Here is a 24,220-nt window from a genome sequence, read left to right on the forward strand (position 1 = left end):
ATATATAGAGGTTGTGTTGTATATGGTATGTGAAAAGAGTTATCCTAAGAGCGGAACTGAGCTGTGGATTTCCCTAGTGCAGTAAGAAGCAGTGCTGTATTCATGTAAAAGTCCTGAAATGAAAGTTATATGATTTTTTCTTGTATCACAAGGACTGATAAGTCCCATGTTTTTGTTGAAATATCAGAGGAATATTCTATATGGATAACTGGATAACTTTCACAGTGACCACAGACAAAGCAAGCTTGATTCTGTCAGTCATTTTTGGCATCTGCTGAAATAATTCCTCAGTTTCTAAAATCCAACCCCATGGACAAAACCTGATGTTGTACCGATTTTACATTTGATTTATCACCATAATTAAGTCTTTAAGAAACAGTGCAAGACTAATACAGTCCTTACTATAGCTTGTAAGAAGTGAGGGGAGGAGCACCAAGTTGTCTGATGTGAGCCATTAGAGTTTGGTGATGTACAGAGGCTGCCACTGCATAACGCAAATTGGTCAGAACTTGGGAAAATCGAGAAAGAAACTATTTTCTTAAAAACAAAAATATTTTGGAATAAAGAATGAGTGTGTAATCTAAGAAGCTGAAAGGATCTCTGGGGCACAACTGGAGAAGGATAAAAGTCATTAATTTTCTACCTACAAACTGTAGGTGCAGCAGTCGGCAGGTAGCTGTACTTCTGGCTCAGGAGCCCTCGTGTCTTCTCAGACAGAAAGCTGGCTGCGAAGCCAGAGGAATTATGCGCACACCTCATTCAACAGAAAAAGTATAGGTGTTCTAAATGAAGTTTAAGTCATAAAACTCCACTTATTTTAAGCCTGAAATCTTTAACTGCAAGGCAGAAGAAAGTACTTGGTAAAACCCAGGATCTCGTTGTGAGCTGAACTGGCTCTGTGTGTGGATTAAGTGTATGAGCAAATAGCAGTCTGGAAAATAAACTGTTTGAAACAGTATGATTACAAAATAGCATGTTGGTTCAGAAGCTATGTACAATAGCTTAAAAAAATACGTCAGGCTTTCAGTCTCAAGAAAAGACATGAAGAGGAATTGAAGTCATTTACTAAGGGTAGGGATATTCTCAATAAACTACAGAACAGAGCTAAAAAAGCCCAACTAATCCATGATTCATACCAAAAAAGCCCTCCATTCACCTGAAGACAAAGGTTAAGGAGAACAGCTTGTAAGGTTCAATGCAAATAGGACCAAGTATGCACACTTGCTAGTCACTGTATTGAATGTATGACCTTTGCATATGCAGGGACCCCAAAGAACTAAATAACTGTATCAGAAGGGAATATTTTCCACTACCTGCAATGGGAAAAATTCTGGAAAAGTTGTTTAATTCAAAGTCTTTCACTCAGCTTGATTGATAGCAGGGTTTTGGCATGGGTCATTGGAAAAATTTGCATCTTTGCATGCTCAACCCTTGCTTAAAGAGATGCTATTTTTCAGACTGTCTTATGGGTTATGCTTTGCTCCTGAGGAGTGTCACCAAAATGTGTTGTAAGGAAGTTTGATGTCACAACAGCTATTAAGTCTGATGGTGTTTTACACTTGCCGTGGTTTAACCCCAGTGAGCAACTAAGCACCACACAGCAGCTCGCTCACTTCTCCCCCCGCCAGTGGAATGGGGTCGAGAAGCAGAAAAAAAAAAAAGTAAAAGTTGTGGCTTAGGATAAGAACAGTTTAATAGAACAGAAAGGAAGAAACTAATAATGATAATAACAATAATAAAATGACAATAATAATAATAATAATAATGAAAGGATTGGAATATTCAAGTGATGCACAATGCAATTGTTCACCATCTACTGACTGATGTCCAGTTAGTTCCCGAGCGGCGATTCCCCCACCCCCAGTCCCCCCAGTTTTTATACTGGGAATGTAGAGCACATTGTATGGAATACCCCTGTTGGCCAGTTTGGGTCAGGTGCCCTGGCTGTGTCCCCTCCCAACTCCTTGTGCCCCTCCAGCCTTCTTGCTGGCTAGGCATGAGAAGCTGAAAAGTCCTTGACTTAGACTAAACACTACTGAGCACCAACTGAAAACCTCAGTGTGTTATCAACGTTCTTCTCATACTAAATCCAAGACATAGCACTATACCAGCTACTAGGAAGACAATTAACTCCATCCCAGTCAAACCAGGACAACACTGTGGGAAAACTGTTCAAAGTGTGATAAGAAAGAATGAACAACTTTGGAAATATTCAGAGTGTAGGCTAAGACTATAGAAACAAAAAATTAAAAATCTATGTAACAGAAACAATGTACCTAGAAGAGAAGTTAGCATAGCGAAGACTAGAGCTAGGTCACTGTATGAGCGAGCTCTCAGAGATGCTTGTTCTCAAATACAAGAGGGGCAAGCAAAGATTTCTTTGGAGTAGTGAACTATGGAGGATGATGCGTGCCTAATTTGGCTGCTAGCAATCTGAGAGTGCTCTGGTGCAAAAGTGCCTAACAGATATCAAATAAGTATCTTAATAAAGAGCATAAAGAAGTAAAGGCATCTTTTCTGAAATAGTGGGAGAGTAAATTAAAAAACAAACTGTCTATAGACATATGTAATAGGAGGCCTGATACAATTCTTTGAGAAAATCTGGTTCAAAAAGAAAGACCAAGGGAATTCTTCCACATAATGAGCTATCACTAAAATTGTTCATCAAAATGCTCAGGTAAAGACAGAAGCTTTGATCTTGGTCCGCTGGGATAAAAGGTTTCATGTCTTTTTAATGGGAATTCAGTGTAAGTGAACACAACACAATTACTGGAATTGTCAGGTAAATAACAGAGTAAGGTTGCAGAGATTTATTTATTTTTTAGCCACATATGTATGATTTTCAAATTGAATACTAATCTGGAAGAGAAACTGTATTGTAAATGCATGCTCCAGAGAATTTTGTGTAAAAGGACAGCTGAGATAGATTATATACCTCTCGATCTGTTACAACAATAAATCTGTTTGCTCTTCCATGAATATATGGAATATCATTGCTAGAAATATTGCAAGGCATGAGACATACTAAAGAAAGTATTTAAGTCATAGGGTGTGGAGAGCAGCACATTCATAGAATCTCGTATCGATTGAAAAGAAATATCTGAGTAAGAGAGGATTTTTTGGAAGGCAACTGGGTGGTGATTCCTAAACTACTCAAGTAAAGAAAACATAACTTTTATTTTTTATGTACATTCAGAGAATAATTGAAGTTTTAAAGCGAAGGAACAAGGTTGCTCTGCATCCCCACAGTATGATACCTAGGCTGGTACAAATTGGTTGGGCATAACAACCTTTATCTGCATGTCCCAAGGAAATTCCTGCGCCTTTGTTTTCCCTTGGGATTTAGAAACAACATGCAGGAGAAGAGACTGCAGAGGATTAAGCTCTCCAATACGCAATTCAGTATCAAGGAGACTAGTCTGCATTCTGTTTGTGGTTGGGTTAACCACGGCTTGCTGCCAGGAGCTCCGCAAGCCGCTCTCTCAGTTCCCATTCCTCTTCACCGAACTTGGGGTCTGCACAGTCGTTTCTTTCATGTTTTCTCACTTCTCTCTCCCGCAGTTGCTGTGCAGCATTTTTTACCCTTTCTTAAATCTGTTATCACGGAGGCACTACCTATGTCACTGATAGGCTCAGCTTTGGCCAGCGGTGGGTCCGTCTTAGAGCCAACTGGAACTGGCTCTCTCCAACACGGGGGTAGCTCCTGGTGTCATCTCGCAGAAGCCAGCCCTGCGCTCACCCTGCTACCAAAACCTTGCCACCTACACCCAATACACTGTTCTTTCTACATGTCTCACAATTCTTGAAGCTTCTCAGATAGATGTCAGTTCTGAGGCTTATTCATGGAAGACAAAAATCGAGGCCAAGGGAAGCAAAGGAACATAAACTGACGGTCCAGCAAAAGGTGCTCTCAAATCAATATAGCGCTCTGTTTGTTTATTAGCCAAAAAAGTATCCGGGACCCTAAATAAAATGTTGCTTCTCTGAACCAAGCTTATGTGAGACTTGCACCATTAATGAAGAAACCAGTGCAGGTTAATTAATTTCCAGTAGCAATATATGTCATACCTAACACAGCAATATCTAACAGAGAAGTACTCTTTAGTGATTGGAAGCAGAACGCTTGCCAAGAAATATGAACAAAGCAGCTCGCTGTTTGTGCTGCTGCAAACATGTTTGAATTTATAATCACTTCTCTGCAGTCAAAATAATAAGGTGCCTGAGGAAGGAGCCAGACTTGGAAGATGTTCGTTGCTGTTGCATTATAGCACCAATCAAAGGAAACCTGGACTGTATCACCTGCTGATGTTTTCTTTGAGAAAAGCAAAACCAAGGAGACCCTTCAGGGGAATTCTTTCAGGGTGCAAGTCCTTCTGAGCAGAAATTGTAATTTGAGGTTGTGTAGCGCTTAGTAAGATAAGACACTGATCTCTACATAGTGCCACTGTAGTTTGCATCTCAATGAAAAGTACCTTTTCCCCAGAAATGCAGGAAAATAAAAGAATGATAAAAAGAATACTTAGTACTGACATAAAGACAAGCATCATCATTTTCACTTCATGTCCTAGATCATTAATCTGGCTACAGAGAGTAATGCAAAGAGTAATGTCAGATAACACTAGTTCTTTTTAGGAAAGCGGGTATCTTAAAATTCTGTAGAGTACAAATGGGTCATCTCTTAGAAAGCCAACTTTTATTCCTTGTAATTACCTTAATCTTAAAGAGGATATTTCTTTCATTTTCTGTGCATTTTCATGTGCAACAATGACAACATTGTTTGTCTGCTTTGCCTATATAATCAATGCCTTCAGCCAAAGAATATTAAAGATGACAGTAGAGAATATGATAGACCTCTTGAAGGAGTTTCCATAGTCTTTGAACCTCAGGTTTAATTCATACCAAGCTGTAATTTTTGCCTGAAATCTTTGCTGCAGTACATTTTGGTTATGGCAATAAGTTTGGGTATCTTATATTACTGTTTCCGAATGGGAGAAATTATTGAAATTGAAAACTAGTTTTTCTTAAGTGAAAAAACACTCTTTTCAAAAGTGACATTGTAAAATGTTAGAGCTACTTGAATTAGTGCTTGTGAGCTTTACTCGGGGTAGATATGTTTTATCATGCCAGAATGACATACTGGGGGAGTATTGTTAAGCACTTGCTTTAGTTTTACGAGGCCAATCTTCTCGGGCTCCGATGGAGAGCGAGCAGAGGAGTTCTCCAGGGAAATGGTGGGGTCCTCAGTCAGGGTCCTGTCCTGAACCTCTCCCCAGGGCTGCCCACCTCTCTTCATGACCGTGGAGGGTTTCCAGAGAGCTGAGGCTCTTAAGGATAAAGTCAGATTTTTAAAAATGCTCTCTGTCCTTACAAAGTCTAATAGTCTTTCAGTACAAATTCAGAGTGTTTTCTGGTAAAGATCATTTTTTTTTCTCTCTTTCTGGTCCCATAAATTCAGTCTCTGATTTAATCTATATATGCATATTGAAATGTGTATATATATTGTTATATAAATGATATGATATTTATGTCTTGCTCCCCTCAGCTTTGAAATAAGTTTTTGCATCATAGGTTTGTGCAACTCAATGATGAACATTTGATGCGATTTGCTCCTATGAATCTAAGAATGTGTATACAATCTTCTTAAAGCTAGTATCCGTGTCTTAATTCACTTGGCATTATAAAATTCTGTCTGTCAAGTATCCAAAAGAATGAATTTGGCAAATACTTTATGTAGAACAATGGCTGAAGAACACTGTGTCTTATTATTAAAAGCAAAACTAATCTTGCTGTAAGTTAGTACAGTACTAAAAGCTTAATTTTGATGAGTGACTACAATAAGCTTTTCATCCTGTGATCCTTTCTCACATGGTGCTGTGGAAAAGCAATTGTTTGGATAGTTATCTGTTTATGATAGTCAATAATTACTTGTCAACAGGCAAAAGCCCCGTAACAATGAGAAATACATGTGTTTTTAGTTGTTCTGGTTCTGCTCGTTTAATAAACAGGGGTTGTAATCCCTGAAATTAAAAAAAATAAATAAAGAATTTTCTTCCGCATAAGCAAATGACAGGCAGGTTGAAAGGAGAACACAGTTGTCACCCACAACTTTTCCAGAGCTTCTAGAAATACCAGTAATTCCGTGTACATAAGATAGGATGCAAATTTTTATTTTTATAGAGACTTAATTTTCAGTAATTAAGGAAACAAAGAATATTTTCTAGTGAAGAAGAAAAAATATTTAAGTGTAGGGAAGACATCCAAGTTACAGGCAGGTAAGCTAGAGTGAAAACTTAGAGCACATTAAATGTTCTATGGCATATGTACTTTCCTAGGTATATGGACAGGGAAGACTGGAGCAAAAAACAATGCTTCAAAATATAAAGCTCTAGGAGCAGACGATTAAGTCCATGAGATCTGAAGAAGCAGAAGGTTAGCATTTTGGGGTCACGTGGTTTCTGGTTACAACATTTGAACCCCACTTACTAAAAAATAACAAGTTCTGACACTTACAACAGAGAATTATGGAAGTGTATTGAGTGAGATCTGTGCTTTAGAGAACAAATACGTACCTCTTTCCCATTTCGTCTGTGTTAAAGATTCCTGAGGTCACACTTAACCAGACAAAAGTGAAATTAAGGTTATGTACTTAAAAGCTGCTGATTTTTATGGAAGTTAAGCCTAAATGGTGTATGGATCATTTTTCTCAAAGAAAACAGCTTTAATGCAACAGAAAATTTTTTGAGCCAGAGTGGTCTTAGAGTTGGGAGTAAAAGGAGATCTAGGAATTACAATCAAAGGATGAATAATTTTCTACATTTTTCTGTAAAAAACAACTTTAAAATTGTGAATTTTAGCGGTAGAAATGAATTTTTACAGAAAGGTATTTCTGATCATCTTTTATATATAAAGTGAATGAGCAGGAATATTATAAGAAGACAAGACATTTCTGTCTATAGAGGTTTTAGCACTGATTTTTTTTTTTTTAATTTATTTATTTTACTTTTAAGAACTTTCTAAGCCAAATAAGTAACGATCTTTAATGCTTACCTGGTTGTGTTATATTACTATGTCTATGGATAGTTATAGGAAGGCTTTTATTCAAATTATGTTAATATTTTGAGCTCTTAAACCCTTTGAAGCTGTTACAACTTTCTCAACGTTTTTTCTTTTTCCTTTTTTTTAAGCATGCCTTTGGGATTTAGAAGCAGTTTAATAGAAAATTAGTAAGACTGAGGAAGACCAAGTGCTTTGACTTTGCTATGCCATTGAAAAATTAAAATCGTTGTCCTTCTCTGGCTGAAACTGCCTGAACTGAGAAGGTGTATTTTCAGTTTGGGACAAAAATGTGTTATCTATGGCTACAGATCTGAGCATGTCAAACAGTGTGTTATTTAGAGCTTCACTGAGAATGAGATAAATAATCAGCAACTGATGGTTTAGCTTCCAAAGGCTCTATTGGTATTTAGCTCCCACCAATATCTCCCAGTAATTTTCACTTTCCATGGGAGTTATGCATCAAACTATGGACTTTACAAAAGTGAATATTTGAGAACTTCATCTCTGACCTGGTAATAGCTATTAAAAAATTCTGAGATTTATAAAGAATCCAGGTCTCTTTTCTCTGAGATAAAGTCCCACTCTCCCCTTTTAGCTTTCTACTGCTGTCCCTCTGAACAGACTTGATCTTCCCTGCTACCACAGAAAAGATAGAAGAAACAAATCCTTTGATCATCTGTTTCTTAAATGGAGCCTGCTTCCATGCTTACATGGTTGGAAATTGAAAAGAGAAGTGCCAGCAGTATCTTATGTGAACAAAATCAAATAAGTTATGGAAGGCAAGACTGTATTAGTCCTGAAAGAGGCAGATAATACTGATCATAAAGGTGTGCAAAAGCTTTCAGTGAATCTGGAGTGTACAGGTTGGGAAGCAGACCACACCTAATTTTTCCCTCTTAAGCTTCAATATGTCGCTTAATGGCACGTCTAAATTTGATGAATCACCAAAGGAATATTATGCTCATCCACGACATCTATCCCATCACCCTGGAGTCTTTTTCTCTGTAATGAATCCGTCTGGATATGACACACAGCAAACACAATCTTGCAATCCAACAGTATTAAATGTATCTCAGTGTTTTCTCCGTGATTTTCTTTCTATCGACTTGTAATGACTACCAGCACAGATTTTGTCTTCTCCAATACATTAATTAATTAACTTTTGCAGTGCATAAAAATTGACTAAAACATTCTGCAGCAAAACGTGGGATGGTTGGGAGGAATGATTTGAAGTCCTTTTCTGTTAACTTCTTTATCCATTTCTCCTTTTTCTAGAAAAGGCACAGAGTGTATATTATACATTTTCTTTTCCTAACACACAATTTCACATCATTGTTGAGAAGGAGAAAGACATGGAAACAAAAATGTTCAAGTCTATTGTGACAAACTAGAGTAGACTTAGGTCAGCAGTTAATTACAGATGTTATTTAAAACTAATTCATTAGCTTTTTTGATTGCTATTGTTGAAAACCAGAATTTTAGATAACTTTCATAAAAATATTTAATTAAATATTTAAGTTACTTATTTCCCCATGTAAAATTTGCTTTTATTATTTTTATTGTGTTCCTGAATATATAAATGGGATGATTCTCATGTTATCGGCTGGGTGAATTCAAGTAATATATGCATGTTAATATTTTAAAACAGATTTCTGGACAACTCACTTGTGTTGAAATTTATGACAGGTTGGAGCTGACTTTATTTTCCTCTGTATTTGTCCATGTACCAGTAACAAATGACCTGACTGAATGAATCACAACAATGTCAGCTCTGCACTTTTATTTTTAACTGTGCAATCTGTTGTGATTTGAGGACTGAATTGTAGAAATACATCTTGTTATGCTGGAAAAACTACTCTGTCACATGGCCAGTGTTCACCTGGAGGGCGTACATGACAAAACACTGCAGGCACAACATTACAGTATATGTATTACAATTAAAAAATACCACATGGAGGAGCAGGAGCAAGGTAATGACATCAAGATGGATTTACTTGTTCTACCCTCTGCTCTCCTCCTTTAGATATCGCATTGCTTAAACCTAAAATAATTGACATAAGCATCTGCACATTATTTATATCTGCTTGCTCTCTGTTTCATAATTTTAAGATTCCCCAAATTGTGGTGGGATCTTCCTGGCAGGAAGGGAGATGTGGTCATTACTTCACTGAATGTTCAACCCTGCTTCAGGGAGTGGAGTCCAGCACATTTTTTCAGGAAGCGTGGGAAGGAGATAGGATGAAGAAGGATGAAACTGCAGTGTTCAAGTAATGCAAATGTTTTCCTGGGACAGGCTCTTCTTGAATATTTTTTTTCCCCTTTTTTAAAAAAATAAGTTTATTGAAAGGGTATTCAAGCTGTTACTAGTTTTTAAAGGTGGCATAGACATTTCCTTTAAGGCAATAACAAAATAAGATTTGCTCAAACAGTTTTGTGGTCATTTGATACCTTGGAATTATCGTTTTGAATGCAATTTGATTAGTTACCCACCATTCTCATATGAAGGTGGCACCCATGTGCGGTCTATGAGCATCAGATGTTTTGGAGTTCTTTTAGCTGGTTTTAGTAGTTTTTAAGTGTAAATTAGAAGAGAAAGAGTTTTGTCTTAAAAGACTTGATATCTAATTACGTATGTACTTCAGATATAAGATTTGGAGCTTTAAATGAGGGAAAAGCAGAGGGGATATTTGCATTAGAAAGAATAAAGAACAAGTGACTCTTATCTGTTGCTAGCACGTTGCTTTCCCTAAAACATTCTGTAAATACCTTCATTCATGTCTGGACCTGACACACAGTATATTATCTTTTGCTTAATTAGTGGTGTTTTCAATCTCTTCTCTTCTTCTCCTGCAGTAAAAATTCATTTCTAAATTTTATGAGATGTCAGACTTCCTCAAACAGTGTGAAAAAACAGCTCGAAGGCTCTAAGTAAAAGATTTTAGGCCATGATTGACACAGTATAGTAGGTCATATGCTCCCCTGACAAGCAGTAAATTCTGAGCTATACCGCAAAATGCAGGTGTTTCTAAGGGAGATTCTGACTGGATAATTCGTGAGCATCAGCCTATATATCACGTGTAGCAGAATGTAAATGGTTTGTGGAGAATCTTTGTTTGCTGGATGTGCCCAGGAAAGAGAGGATGCTGTGTGTGTGACAATGAATTATATCCGACCAATGGAAGTGGGGATTATAGATTACACTGATGAAAAGCACAACCATCACTCAGACAGTCTTTGACAGGACCTTCCAATCAAAATTCCACTTTCTGGCCCCGGTGGATTAATTTACAGACACGCACACATGCACGAAGTTTGAAGCAGTACTGATGAAGAAATCGCATCCTTACAAACAGACCTGGCAAAAAACCCTCTTGGAAATGACTGTTTTGTAAATGTAACCAGTCTACAACACGACGGAAATGTGTTTGCACAGACCTCTTTGTAACACAGTGTGAGAATGCTTTCATTGACAGTTGGGATTCTTCCCCCCGATATTCTAACACAAAAGGTATTTTGCTACGATGAAGATGTGATGGTTCATATTTTCCTGGCTATTCTGGAGCAGTTAATGATGGATAGACAATTTCTTCTGGTTCAAATTTTGAACTACCAGTAGTGTGTGGAAACTGCTTTTCTGCGACATGCTTTTTCTGCTTTCTCTTGCTGTTTGGTATAATTAGAGCCATTTGCATGAGAAGAGAAGGTTGCGGAAGGGGTGGACTTAGAAACCCACTTACTCTCACTGTTTACTCTTTGCATAAAGTCATAATCCCCGATGAAGTAAGCAGCGGTTCTGCAGTGGCAAATCATTAAGTCGCACAAAGGAAGCTGCGCTTCAGGGATTCTGATCCGAAGGGATTCTGAAGGCTGTTACCTGGTGGCTGACTTCAGTGGGACCAGGAGACAGCCAGCATTTCTCACTGTATCAGACCTACTTTCCTGAAGTCGACCGGTAAAATTGCCATCGTTTTCAACGAAGCAGAATGATACCCTAAATGAGAAAAAAGGAAATGAATATTGAAGAAACAAAGATGCTTCTTTCATGCAAATTACTTTACTAATAAATAAAAAGGGAGGAATTAGAACCAGGAAATACAGGAGATAAAGAAAAACTGTTGTCTGAATTAATGCCTTTCAAATTTTCCAATGAGGCATTTAGTTAGCATTTAGTAGCAATGTTCATTATACTTCAATAATTATTTAGAGCTTTCTCCCTCAGAAACTGGTTGTAGTGAAAGACTGTAACATGGTTCAGTAGTTAGGGATTCTTTTACACCATTATGCAAAAAAGAATATGGAGGAGGTTTTCTAGGGGGAGGGCTGGGAACCTGTGAAATACAGCAGCTCAATTAGAGAAGACCCGAAGTTACTGTGAGTGAGTTCTGTAGGACACGTATATTTTAAATTAACAGATTGCAAGAGAATAATCCAAATGAAATTACAACGAAAAAAGCACCACCAACACCACCCCACCTCCCTCAAGCCAAACTGTAAAATCTTTCCTTGTCTACCCGCCACAATATAAGCAAAAGGAAAATGCAAGTAAAATGGGTGGTGTATATCCAGTGGACGTTGTAGAAGTCAATGCTGGTGAGCTGTTGCCATGCAGTAACAGTAATGTTAATTAAAAGTCTTGCCTTCAATTTCTGTGACCACAGTTTTGTAAGTTACTTGAAGTTGGCTGACTCCTGAAATTGTAACTTGTACGAACACCAAGATCTGTCTCCACTGAGCTAAGTTTTAAATTGTACCCAATTTATGCATGTATTTAGTCAATATGGTGTGCTATAAGACAAGACAAACATAAGAAATTAATAAATATCGATGAAGCTGTATCTGTCTTAATTTTTGCCAGAGAAGAAAATGGTGTATGTGCAAAGTTCAGTGTTTAGTGCCTAGTGGGAAATTCTCAATAATGGTACCTATTGAGACAAACTGATTTTTTTTTGCTTTTTCCTACATTTTTATAAGGATGTGCTACTTGATATTAGAAGTCAAGTCAAGAGAAAAAAAGATTTAATAGTGTAATATTCTTTTAAAAATCAGAAATATGCAAAGAAATATATTATTCCCTTTAGTTTTTTTCTGTCATTAATTTGTTCAGAGCATTTATTAGAGTCTACCTATTTTGTTTCAACTTGACCCAGTCAAAGCATTTTGAAGACATTTACAATGATGAAGAGGGAGCTTCAATTAACCTTCTTTGCTGAGATATTTGATATGCATGAGTTACTATATAACAGCTTAATTATCTAATACCCTTTGAAAAGATTTCTAATAAAGAATGGAATTGATTTATATATTATGAGAGCATAATCATTTATTTAATTTCTCATCAGATTTCTTTTGCCAAAATGTATGTAAATTAACTAGCAAGCTATGGGACCAAGACCAATAGTCAGGGCCTGACAACTTCCTAACTCTATGTGTTTTGATAACTTTGCTCTGAGGGAGAAACAAAGCTGCTGTTAACTACTAACCAAGTACTACAAAATTGCACTGCAGGTCAGAACTCATTAGAGCTATAAAGGTGTATTTTAATCTTTATTCTAGAGATCTGTTGTCATAATTTGTACCACAATAGATAAAAAGAGATGGACAAAAAGGATTTTCTTAACAATTAATTTTACAGGTCCTAATTTGATATTACAAACATATATATTTTTAAATTATGTGATTCACCTCTACTATTTTTGCGACATTAGAATTAGTGTTTTCATTGCCTTTAATAAGAATATAGATAAAAATATACATTTTTTCTTAAAGATTGCATACTTGTGAAAAAGCACAAAGGAGTAGATTTGGGCTCAGCCATGGAAAAAACGATCACAGTGTTTCAGACTAAGTCCTGGTTTATCTCAGTCCTGATGCAATCTAGGGCCACCCCTAGCATGGAATGATCAGATTCCTTGGGTACCTGGTGGCCCGTTACAACAATACTAGTCAACTGTATTTGTTTTTACTGGATCAACTGTCAAGGCTTCTTAATGAGAAAGTTAATTACCATATTACAAAGGAGGAAACTGAGGCACTGAAGAGTGAAATGATTTCTTGAAGTAACAAATGGAGCCAGTGACAAAGAAAGACAGGCACAGGAGTTGTGGTTTGATTCCCCAATTCCCCAGTTATCTGTATTATTTACACAGATTTTCCCCCTCAGTGCTGCCACATTTTGGTTGTTGTGTTAGGGGAATAGAAAGGTGTGTTGTTTTTTTTATTTATTTATTTGTTTGTTTGCTTGTTGTTGTTGTTGTTTTTTAACCTGTGGAAAAGATTCAAATCTAAGAACTGTGATTTTGAAAAGAGTTTTCAAAAAATCCATGACATTAGTCAGCAGATGAAAAGATGGAAACAGCCAGGGCAAAATCCCTGCTGAATTTGATGTGAAATTTGCCACTGACTTCTGGCAATCCAAAATTTCACTGTAAGGTGAAGTGATAGGAATAAAATCTCCAAACACCAGAGAAGGATAGTTCAAAGCTGACTTTTAGCAATAGTTTTGGGAAGTGAGTAAGGAGCAAGAAGGAAGTAGACAGTAATGAATTCAGGGCTGTAAGCAGGAGTAGACTTGCACAGATTTCTGAAGGTGAGAATAAATGAAACAAAACAGTCTCTCATCACTAAGACGAGGTGAAGATTAATATTTTTGCATGAGGGCTTGTGTTTTTTCACTCTTTTGAAATATATTTTCCTCTCCGGTAATAACCATCAAGATAATAAGCATAAATCCTTGGCAAGACAAACACAGATAAGCAGGGTTTGCTGAAATTGGCCATAAGTGACTTCTCATTTTCAAGAAAAATACAGATTTGTTTTGTTTTGTTATTTAGACATTTTACTTCATTGTTCAGAAATTTCTTACATTCTGTTTCAGCAAAACTCCCAGAGTTTTATCTTGTATACAATACATCTGTAAAACATCACCATTCCCTTCCTTTCAGGAGACAGCATTCATTATGTTTTTACTTAGTTGCTTCAGGTTGACCCCACCCTTTCGGTCCCTGCAATGAATGTCTTAAGTTCCCTTTATGATCAAGAAAGGGAATTTCACCTCCAGCAAGCAGGCTGTCACATCCATAAAGTGGTATGCAGGCTAGGAAGCATGACCAGGGGTGTGGGGAAGCTTCTGCCCAGCTGTTGGCAGGACGCTGGGGTTCAGGTGGGTGCAGGCAAAGTTGTTCTCTTAGCACAATGTCAGTGTCCTACCCAAAGACTTTGCCAGAAAATTCAGAAGCTTGAGTGATATAGGAGATGCAAGGTTTGTTTTGTTTAGTTTTTTTTAAGATTTACTCCAAAATTTAGACATTTAATTTCTGCTTAAGTTGTATTTTAATGTTTAAACACCTGAAAATAAAATAGAGAATGCGGACGATGCTTTTCATTTTTACATTGTAAAGCAAGGAGGCAATTACCTCCCTGTTACGAAAAACAAAACTGTTGACAGTAATTGTGCTCAGTGTGGGACCAAAATGTTAGACATGAACTAGGATTTCTTTGTTAGAATGTTTCAAATTGTATTTATTACGTGAGTTTTTTTCTGAAACATTTCTTATGCATTACAGTGCCTGTCTGTGTTACAAATAATGCTGAAGTTCTTAATTTGGTTGAATGGGATTAGAGCTTTCTAGCCTACAAAGTCTATTGGTAGAAAAGGCTAGCTTTCTGAAAAAAAAAATTGTTTAGCGAGTCAATGCTTCAGGAATAGTATAAATCTGAGATACCTTTGTTTCAACTGGAAACTGACCTACATAACTATGGAACAGGTTTAATCTGGCTCAAAGTAAAGACCAGGAAGTGCTCGGGCTATTTAAACTTCTGAAAATTTTGAATTTACAAAGAGAAATTCAAATGATCTAGGATAGGATTCATAATACATCAGTCTGGCATTCTCATTCTTAGACTAGTCAATGAAGGCTGATTTAAAAGTAAGTGTCCATCCCATCCTAAACTATGAAGTAGGTCACCGATACCCACTATGGAAATAAAAGCATTATCGTAATTATGGGGGTGGAGAAGTAGAAGGTTTAAAACTGAATAAAGACTTGGAATACTGACAAAATCATCCAGGCCCAGCTGAAAAAAAGGCAATTTCTTATTAACATAAATTTGCTTTACAGTTGAGTGATTTTTTTTTCTTCTTTTTTTTTTTTTTTTTCCTCCAGATAGTGACTAGTTCACTGGAATAAAAAAAAAGTTCTGGCAATTTTTTACCAAACCAGGTCTTTTCTCTATTATTTTTCAGTGTTGAAAGTAAGTTGTGGGAACTAATTATAAGATGAAGCTCCAAAAGTTTTGAAGGAAAACTTTGATGGAAAAGGAAAAAAAATCCCACTGACACTCTTTAGAAGAGGTTTGCTGTCACCAGAGTAGCTCTACTTCCAAGTGCCATTGATATGTTCAGTCTACCTGCTTTAATATAGCTATATCCTGGGACTGTTTATCTTTGGATGCTGAGAACATATGATGTCATTAACTAAACTCTTAAACCCTTATGAAGCTAAATTACTTTAATCCCCCCCCCCCCCAACTGCAATTTTCTAGTAGCCATAAAAGAAGAAAAGCATTATTTGCAGAATGAGCCCTTTTCCAGATCTGTTATCATGACATAAAAAGGAGTAATTTTTTCTTTCCTTATATATAACACATTCACCAAATATTTATCAGTTTTTCCAGTAAATGCTAACAAAATGTGACGAATTCATGGAAAAGAATTTGACCAGGAAGAATAGAAGGAAGAAGAAATATCAACACACTGAAATATCTTGGGGTTTGTGTGTTTTTACAATCAAAATGCAGGTGACTGAAGTGATGAGAAAATAGTTGCATTGTAGTTGACAATTTTTCCTCCCTCGTCATTACACTGTGTCATACCACGAAGCTTTACAATGCTGATACAGTTCTTGTAGGTTTGCCTAATGGTAAACATGCAAAAATCACTCAGCAACAGCTTAGAAAAAATATCAAAAGGTCTTTGTTTAGTGGCAGAGTTAAGTTTCTCCTCTGACAACTTCGAGCAACAGGAATGGAGAAATGGAAAATTCTCAATCAAAACACCGAGCGAGGTTTAGGCACATCCAGGTATGTTCAGGATACGGAGTTCATTTTAGCAAGCTAAATGGCAACATTACAGCAGATACACAAGCTGACAGAGATAAAGTAATGTTTCGGAAATCAGAAAACTTTTGTTTGTAGGTACTACAACACTTTGCATTTGTTGGCTGCTGTTGGCAGGTGGAGGGGGAAGGGGGGTGGAACAGGAATGACGGAAGAGTTTCTGCTGTCTTTTTATCTCTCCTGAAAGTCCTTGAGGTTACCAACCAGCTTATTAGGATGTTTTAAAAGTTTTGCTCATGGCAGTAAATTACTTTTTTTCCTATTAAAATGCTTAAATGGTGCTAAAGGATTTTGAACTCTGAGTAAGAAAAGCAGGCCACATAGGAAACACCTTTTTCCAAGAATGTATCTAAAAATCATTTACTTAAGTACAAAGCTAAATTGCATGTTCTGTTTTTTAAAATAAGTTTCATAAGTTATTATGATTAAAGGCAAACAATAACTATTTGATCAATTTAGAAGGAATACACACAGAAGCCTGTAACAGGCAAGTAAATAACATCAGGAGGCTAAACTGTGGCAGTTTAAAGTTTCCTCTTTTCTCGCTTTTACGCTAGTGATTCTTGTGTGTGTCCACATGTGTAAGTGCACTGGTGTGGGTGTTAGACCTTTAGTGAGCTAGTAATGGAGAAAGAGGGCTCATTACATCTTGCAGAAATTGCAGTGCTGCCTTTGCACAGGAGAGGGGAGTTAACGCAAACCCTAACGTAGTCACGCAGGATCGCTGCTTTTTTTTGTGATTCCAGAGACCGCAGCACTCTGCACTTCAGTATCCTGACTATACTGGTGACTCTTTCAGTGCATCTGTATGCCTAGCTCATTCCTGGGAAAGAAAATAATTTTAAAAAAATATAAATTCTGGGAATCTCACATGATTTTAGCTTTTTAGCCGTTTGCCATGGGATGTGCATTTCATTATCTGCTTAGGCCTGCATATGAGGTCAGCATGAGAAGTGAGAAGCCAGAGCTGTTACACATGGCCTCCTCACCCTCTCCGATGCAAAATGTAAGATGAAGACAGCATCTCCCCATGTGTGCAGAGGCGACTGGGGGAGAGGAAAGGCTGGCTGTGGGAGAAGTTTTTTTCTGTGTAATCTTGTTAGGAGACAATGCAATGTTATTTTAATGCCCTTTGAACAGCACCGATTTCAAGGCAGTAATCTGTTTTTGTCGCATTGCACGCTAGCATCCTGAACGGGCTGGCATCCATCTTCTGGCAGGTCTCCTAGGGCCTTTTAAGACAGGCCCTCTTAAGGCCCTCAACTGCCAAATTAAATGGATGTTGCATAGAAAAAGCCAGCGTAGCTCTGCTCTCCCTGTGGCTGGTGATGTCCTCCCGGTACCACATACTTCCATTTCTCTTTATTCCTCTTCTTTATCATTGAGAAATTCTGTAGAAGAACATTTGCCCCAAATATTGGCGTCTCATACAGAAAAAAATCCCCACTTGTATAGAAAAAGAATGTAACGATAATACAGCACAGTATTAGTATTATAGCAGCGGCTTTCACTTCAAGGTGATGTAGCTTTATAAAGGATATACAGCTTATATACATACAGGCGTATACACATATACCTATATGTGCAATTTAGGTAACAGTTACATACCCAAACTAAAGATTAGAAGAAGTGCACTGTTGGAGATGACCAAAAGTTCATCTAATCCACTAATGGAAGAAGCTCAGAGAAAGGATAAAAAAAGAAGACTGCATATAATATGATCTTTCCCCAGAAATACCTGGTCATCTTCCAGTAATTAATTAGGTAGGCACTTCTTGAGCTGGCTCGCTCTATTCCTCATGAATTTATTGAAGCTCTTTTTGAACACATGTATACCTTTGGCTTTCACACTAATCCTCAGCAAGGACAATTCATCAAATATCATATTAATCAAATGATTCATCTTATGTCATCTTAAAAACACAAAATAAGCACACACACATCTGTATCCCACCCCTCCACACACACCTTGTGCTTGTTTTGATCCCAATTCTACTTCTAGTGAGGATATCTTGCACTTGGTTGCCTGTCGAAATAGATAATTCTTGTTCTTAAACAAACAAAGCAAGCAAGGAGCAAAAGAAAAAATACTGTTATTCTTGTAAGAAGGGAAGACCAGAGAAACCGAGTAACTCACAGAGGGGACACAGCACTGCTGGGCACTGAACCCAGCACTGCTCCATGTCTCTTGGAGGAATATCTTTCCTTTGAGCTCTGAGCTTGTAAATTTTGGTTGATGGCGTGGAGAAAAAAATAGGCTGCAGCAGCAAGAGTCTTTCAGAAACCTGCTTTGTGCCCCAAACCATGATGTGCAACATGCAACCCCATCTCTTCTCATTTCCCTCACTCCTACGCCTCACACGTGCTTTCTTTCGTAGCTCCTGCTCTCAGAATACGTGCAGTCTAACACGTACTTTTGTGCAAGAATTCCCAATAATTTTTTTCTTTCCAGCTAAGATGGGAGCCTTGGAGTTAGGGATTTACTAGTCAACATGATTCAGTGGTGGTTTGGCATATAACTTTTTCCTTCTTTAGTAGCTAGTTAGCTGAAAAAAACTCATATATTCATCATCGTTTCTGAACAACCACAAGTCAGAGACGTTCTGACTGCATCCAACGTTCCCGAAGTACAAGGCTGTTTTCTTGGAAGGAGCAATAGTATTGGGGTGGCAACCGAGGAATGTGATTGCACCTAGTCATGTGAGCATTTCTCCTTTTAATCCCCTTCAAATCAAATAAATTAAACACTCATTAAACTGTTTTTATGAAGGTGTGCACCAGTATCAGCAAAGGCTGAGCATGTCTCCAACTTAAGTTCACAAGGAGTTATTTTTATAAGCTCCAGCAAACCCCATTTTGAGGAGAGTATATAACCCTACTAGAAAGCTTGATAATAAACTGACTATAATTATGGAAACATATGGAAATGCCATCTATAATTTTTGTATTTTGGTATACATAATCATATGGTGAAGAATTTTTCCAAAGTGCACTCAGCGTATAAAGTGAATAATAGGTAATAGTTACTTCCTTTAACTACTTCCGTCGCTAAAGATTCAAGTCATAATCCAAGATAAACTAACTTCAGGAGGTCAGGTTTACTCTAGGTTTTATTATCCCACGTGAAACAGAAACAGAGTTGATAGTTTTCTTCGGGGCAAGAGTCCATTAGTAACTGACACTAAAAACCTGTTAAGTTCATACTCTTGCTCTAAACATTTTCATCTTTCTCAGCAGCTGTAAAATGAGTGCTTTGTATTCCAGTGGTGGAGTCAAGAATCCAGTCTTGATAAAGGTCGATTAATCAGCTGGAAGGGACAGATGAAACGAATCTGAGAGGAAGGAATGTAAACTTGTGTTATGTGATAGTGAGCTGTAATATAGGTCTTAGTCCTGAGTGTGTTAACTTTTGTGCTCTCTCGCTGGTCCTCTGCTTAGCTTAAGCACATGTATGTTTTTGCAGTCTTGCAAGGCCTATAGATTCCATGCCGTTTCAGTCAGGAAGGGACTTTGTTCTACTTGCAAGCAGCAGCTAAAATAACTGGATGTTGATGCCTATTCAGAGCTGGTAGATGCTACTCCTGTGATTACATTTGTTTTTACTGTACAAGAGGTGTTCATACACTTTAGAGAAAACATAATGTTTGCTGTCTTTTGCTTACAATGGAATTTATGGAAGGGATTATTATAGGATCTGCTATTCTGACTCACGGGCTGGTAAACTAATTACACTGTGATGTGATGCCACTCCTATATGGATCAGAAGTTTAATTAGCTGTCAGGGTGTATAGCACCCTTGCATATAGGCACCCTTTGGCATTTTAAATATAACTCATACACACCACTCATATTTGTTGCCTAATACCTTGTTAACACATTTTTGAAATTTTGTTTTGCATACCGAGAAGAGCTTACCTCTTTCTTCAATTTATTCCTCAGTGATTGTTTTGCAAGATGCAATATTAGAATCAGAGTCCTCGGGTATGTTCTTAAGTCTCAAAAGCATGACTGAGTTACTGCATGTGGACTTCTCAAAGGCACACTCTAGGTCTAAGGGGAAAGCAAAGTAGTTTAACTTAGTTTGACTTTCTTTAACCCTGGGTTAACTCAAAATTACCTTATACTTGCTGTGGATAAGGAACACACAAAGATTGTTATCACAGCTGAACGGAAGTTGAGAAACTTTTCTAAACTGCAGTACTGTCTGATCCCTTACTGATTTTAGCACTCTACGCCTATAAAGCCAATCATTTGAAGATAGACCTTAATGCTTATTTGAACATAGGTTGTAGCAGTTCTCACTGGCTTTTATTTCTAGATAGTCTCATTATCTAGAAGGTGAGAAATACAGAATTTGCTTGCCAGCGTTTCAATTAATAAAAGAATGATGAAGCAGATGAGCGCAACAAATGGAGAAGGTATTTAGTCATACAAGATTTGTCTCCTTCTTTTAACCAATAATGTGAAGGGGGTTTTTGGTATTTTTTTTTTTCCTGAGGAAGTTGTGGGCTACAGGGTGGGGTAACAACACGCACCCCCTTGCATTCCTCCTGGCCCAAACTTGGATGTAAGTCAAAGCCTGTGTTGCAAATCTGCCTGATCATGAGTAGGAACATCTGTCATTGTGGTAAACACTAAAGTATTATGGGATATATTCTGATTTCGCTCAATCTGTTTTGAAATAACACTGCTCACTAGTCTTAACAAGAATATATACTAGTGACCTATCTTCACCTTCTGTGAAGAATACTACCTGAGTAGAGCTACTCATTTTGTTGTAAATTAACTTTAAAAAAAAAAAAAAAAAATAGAGTGATTTTATAGTTTCTTTGAGTTTGGTGGGTTTTCTTTCTTTTAATTTTTTTTTCTTCTTTTTTTAATATATATATTTTGTCCAGCTAATTGATCTGGCTCTGCAGTCGGTCAAATATTTAATAAGAAGACATATCCAAATTCTTTTCTCTAATTTTTTATTGTTGTTGTTACGTGCATGCATTGAATACATACACAAATATGGTTTAGAAGCCTGAATTCATTAAAGAAAAGCCAGAATGGAAAACTTGATCTGGAAATTCTTATCCCATGGAATACATTTAATGATTACAGATATGAAATGTTTTGGCTAAGAGTTTTAGAGCAAATGTAAATTCCTGAAGATTGGCTCTAAAATATAACTAAACTCGAATTCATTGCTGGAATGAGGAGGACTAATCATGTGGATAAACACAAGAACACATTTTTGAAAGGCTTTTGATCTCCACATAAACAATGTACGCTTCTAATAAAAAAGGGTACAGAGCATTCATAAGTTTAATGTGTAAGAGTATAGAAAGCTTTTCAATATAAACAACTCATTTAGTAAGGAATCCAGATCTTGATGTAAGTGCCAGCGTTGAGTTCCAGCTTCTAAAAACAGGGTAAAAATAGATTTGTATTTATCAAGAATTATATGAACATTTTCAGTAACCTAAGGTGAGGACCAAGGAATATAAACTAGATTTAATTTACTAACATAAAAATTTTGCTGTAATGGGAGTTGCTCTCATTCTTGGTTTACAGAAGTCTTTCTCTCAGCAAACTAAAGGTAAAAAAAAATAAAAAAATCATACGACGTCTCATTTAAAAAGTATTAGGGTGTATGCGAAAAGGGCCTATCTATAATCATGGAATACATGGCCCCTGGCATATGTCTGTGGCAATGTGGCATATGTGTGGAAATGTGTTGTTAGATACCTTAAGTAACAGTCATTTTAATTATAGACTGCTCTCAAAATTGTCTAGGAGTGGGTAGGGAACGCTCCCAAGACATTACGTACCCAGACCAGATCCCTTTCTTGAGAAAGAATGTCTTCCTCTGCAGTCAATGGAGATGAATGACTCAAGTAAACGGAAGAATTTCTGACATAATATATAAAGGAACCAAAAGAAAGAAGGAAAGAAAATGATAGGTATAGATAGGTACGTATACGTGTTTACGTCTCACTTTTACCCAGATGCTCCTCAGCTGGAAGTGCGGAGGCAGGCCTTTGCTCTTGGATAGTACGTGAAAAACACACAGTTGAACCCCTCCTGTGACTCTCTGAACGTGCACTCCTTGTCGATAGGCTTTCACACCTCAGCTTCCAAGGAGGCTAAGCCTCATTCAGAAATGCAAATTATCAATTTCTCTTGTTTGGAAAGCTTGAACAATTCAGGGAGATAAGCATACTTCTGACCCATTGCCTAGCGATGCCTATTTTAAAAACTTGTCCTCTGTGGAAGCCACTGCGAAACAAAACGTTATGCCGCTTCAGGGTTGTGTAGTTATGGACTGAAGTTATGCTGGTCCTGAAATACATTTCAGGCTCTGTGCTCTAAGCTCGCAGAGCAGAAGCTCACCTCATTGAAATCAGGTTAATCCCTGAAAAAGTGAGAGCAGTCAATGGCACTAAAGCTTCAAATATGAATGATCAGGAACGTGTGAGGTTGCTGAAATAGTATCATCTCTGTGGGAGGACTTAGGGAAATGATGAACTATAATCCCTTGAACGACTGTCCTTTTTAAGCGAAATTGCTCTAAATGCCTCTTGGGATATATTCTTAAAGTCGAACCTTTGTTTTGTCTTCTTACTTTCAGAATGAACAAATAGGAATTATCTCTTTTGCTCCTTACAATAATGAAAAAGAATCAAATAGTCTGGTGGATTATACACGCTCTTTAATTCGATTCCCAGGAAGGATACAAATGTTGTGCATTTGTTATCTTGACCACCTTAAACTGCACTGTTTTTATCAATGTTGTTTAAACAGCAGGGTCAAATATACAAAGTCAGTCCATGTATAGGTCTTACGTATGATGCGTTTAGTAACCAGCATGATTTGTCAGATATTCAGTATTAGCGTTAGAGTTTTTGTTCATTATCTTTTTGACTCTCTGGGTATCTCTGTGGGAATCATGTTGGGAAATTATTCTCCTAATTCTCCATGGTAACAGCCACAGAGAAGCTGTAATAGACTACGGGACGAAATCTTCCCTTGTAGATCAGGAAAGAAGGAGCCTGTTCCACTGCCTTCTCTAGCATTAAAGAAAGCTTCACTCACCACATTTCTGCTGATTTTGAGAAATTAAAATATTTTGTCCAGACACCTCAGAATTCGATTTTATTCAGGGTTATTCGGATTTAGTTAGGACGCCTGGTGCTCCGATACTGAAGTGATGGACAAAAGGAAGACTGGATGTCTGGGGAGAAAAATGATTTGTGGTCCAGATTACCCTACCCCACATACTTTTGGAAATGGGTTTTGATCAAATCGTTTGCGGAGGTTAATAAAGGATGGCGTTTGGTGCTGCTCTTCTACTGATGAACAAATACGTTTGGCAACTCCGAAGCCATCCGTCAGCCAGATAGGAGGAAGCTCCATGGGGGAGGTGTCGCTTTGACAGATGCCTGCAGCTCTTGCTTGAATCGAATTGATTGTACATCTGGCTGCCTACGACTATATCACACAACGTAGCACAAGCTCTTTGTCTCCCTGCCTCCCGCACCCCTGCTCTCCACCCCCCGTTTATTCTGGGTCTGACTCTGCAGCTGTGACGCTGCCTTCATCAGCCGGGTAGAGTCTCCACTGCCTGCGAAGAAATGCTTTGCAGAAACGTGGCTGCTGGCCAGACGTCTGTTCTTGTCTCATCTTGTACTTCTGTTTAGACCTTTTGATCTCATTCCTGCCTCTGTTGTTCTGTTTGTTTTACTTCTTGTCCCAAGAATCCTGTTGCTTTTTTGGTCTCTGAAGCCTTTCCTTCTTCAGTCATCGAGCCAGGCTTTCTGTTTGTCCAGGCAGAGGCCTCTACCAGGCTGCAAATGGGTTATCCAGCTGGTAAATGTGGTTATCCGTCTAACCAAAGGACGACTGCCGCACTATAGTCTGTGACTGGGAGGTCTTTTTGACTCCCAGATTTAAGAAGACATTTTGTCGTTAGAGTTGACCAGCATTAAGAGTGTATTCGGAGTGTTATGTATTGCCTGGAATGCTCTGTTTATGGCGTGATGGCTCTCTGTTAAGTTGTTAAGTA

Source organism: Accipiter gentilis, chromosome 13 (genome assembly GCF_929443795.1).
Source record: "Accipiter gentilis chromosome 13, bAccGen1.1, whole genome shotgun sequence".
NCBI classification, from domain to species: domain Eukaryota; kingdom Metazoa; phylum Chordata; class Aves; order Accipitriformes; family Accipitridae; genus Astur; species Astur gentilis.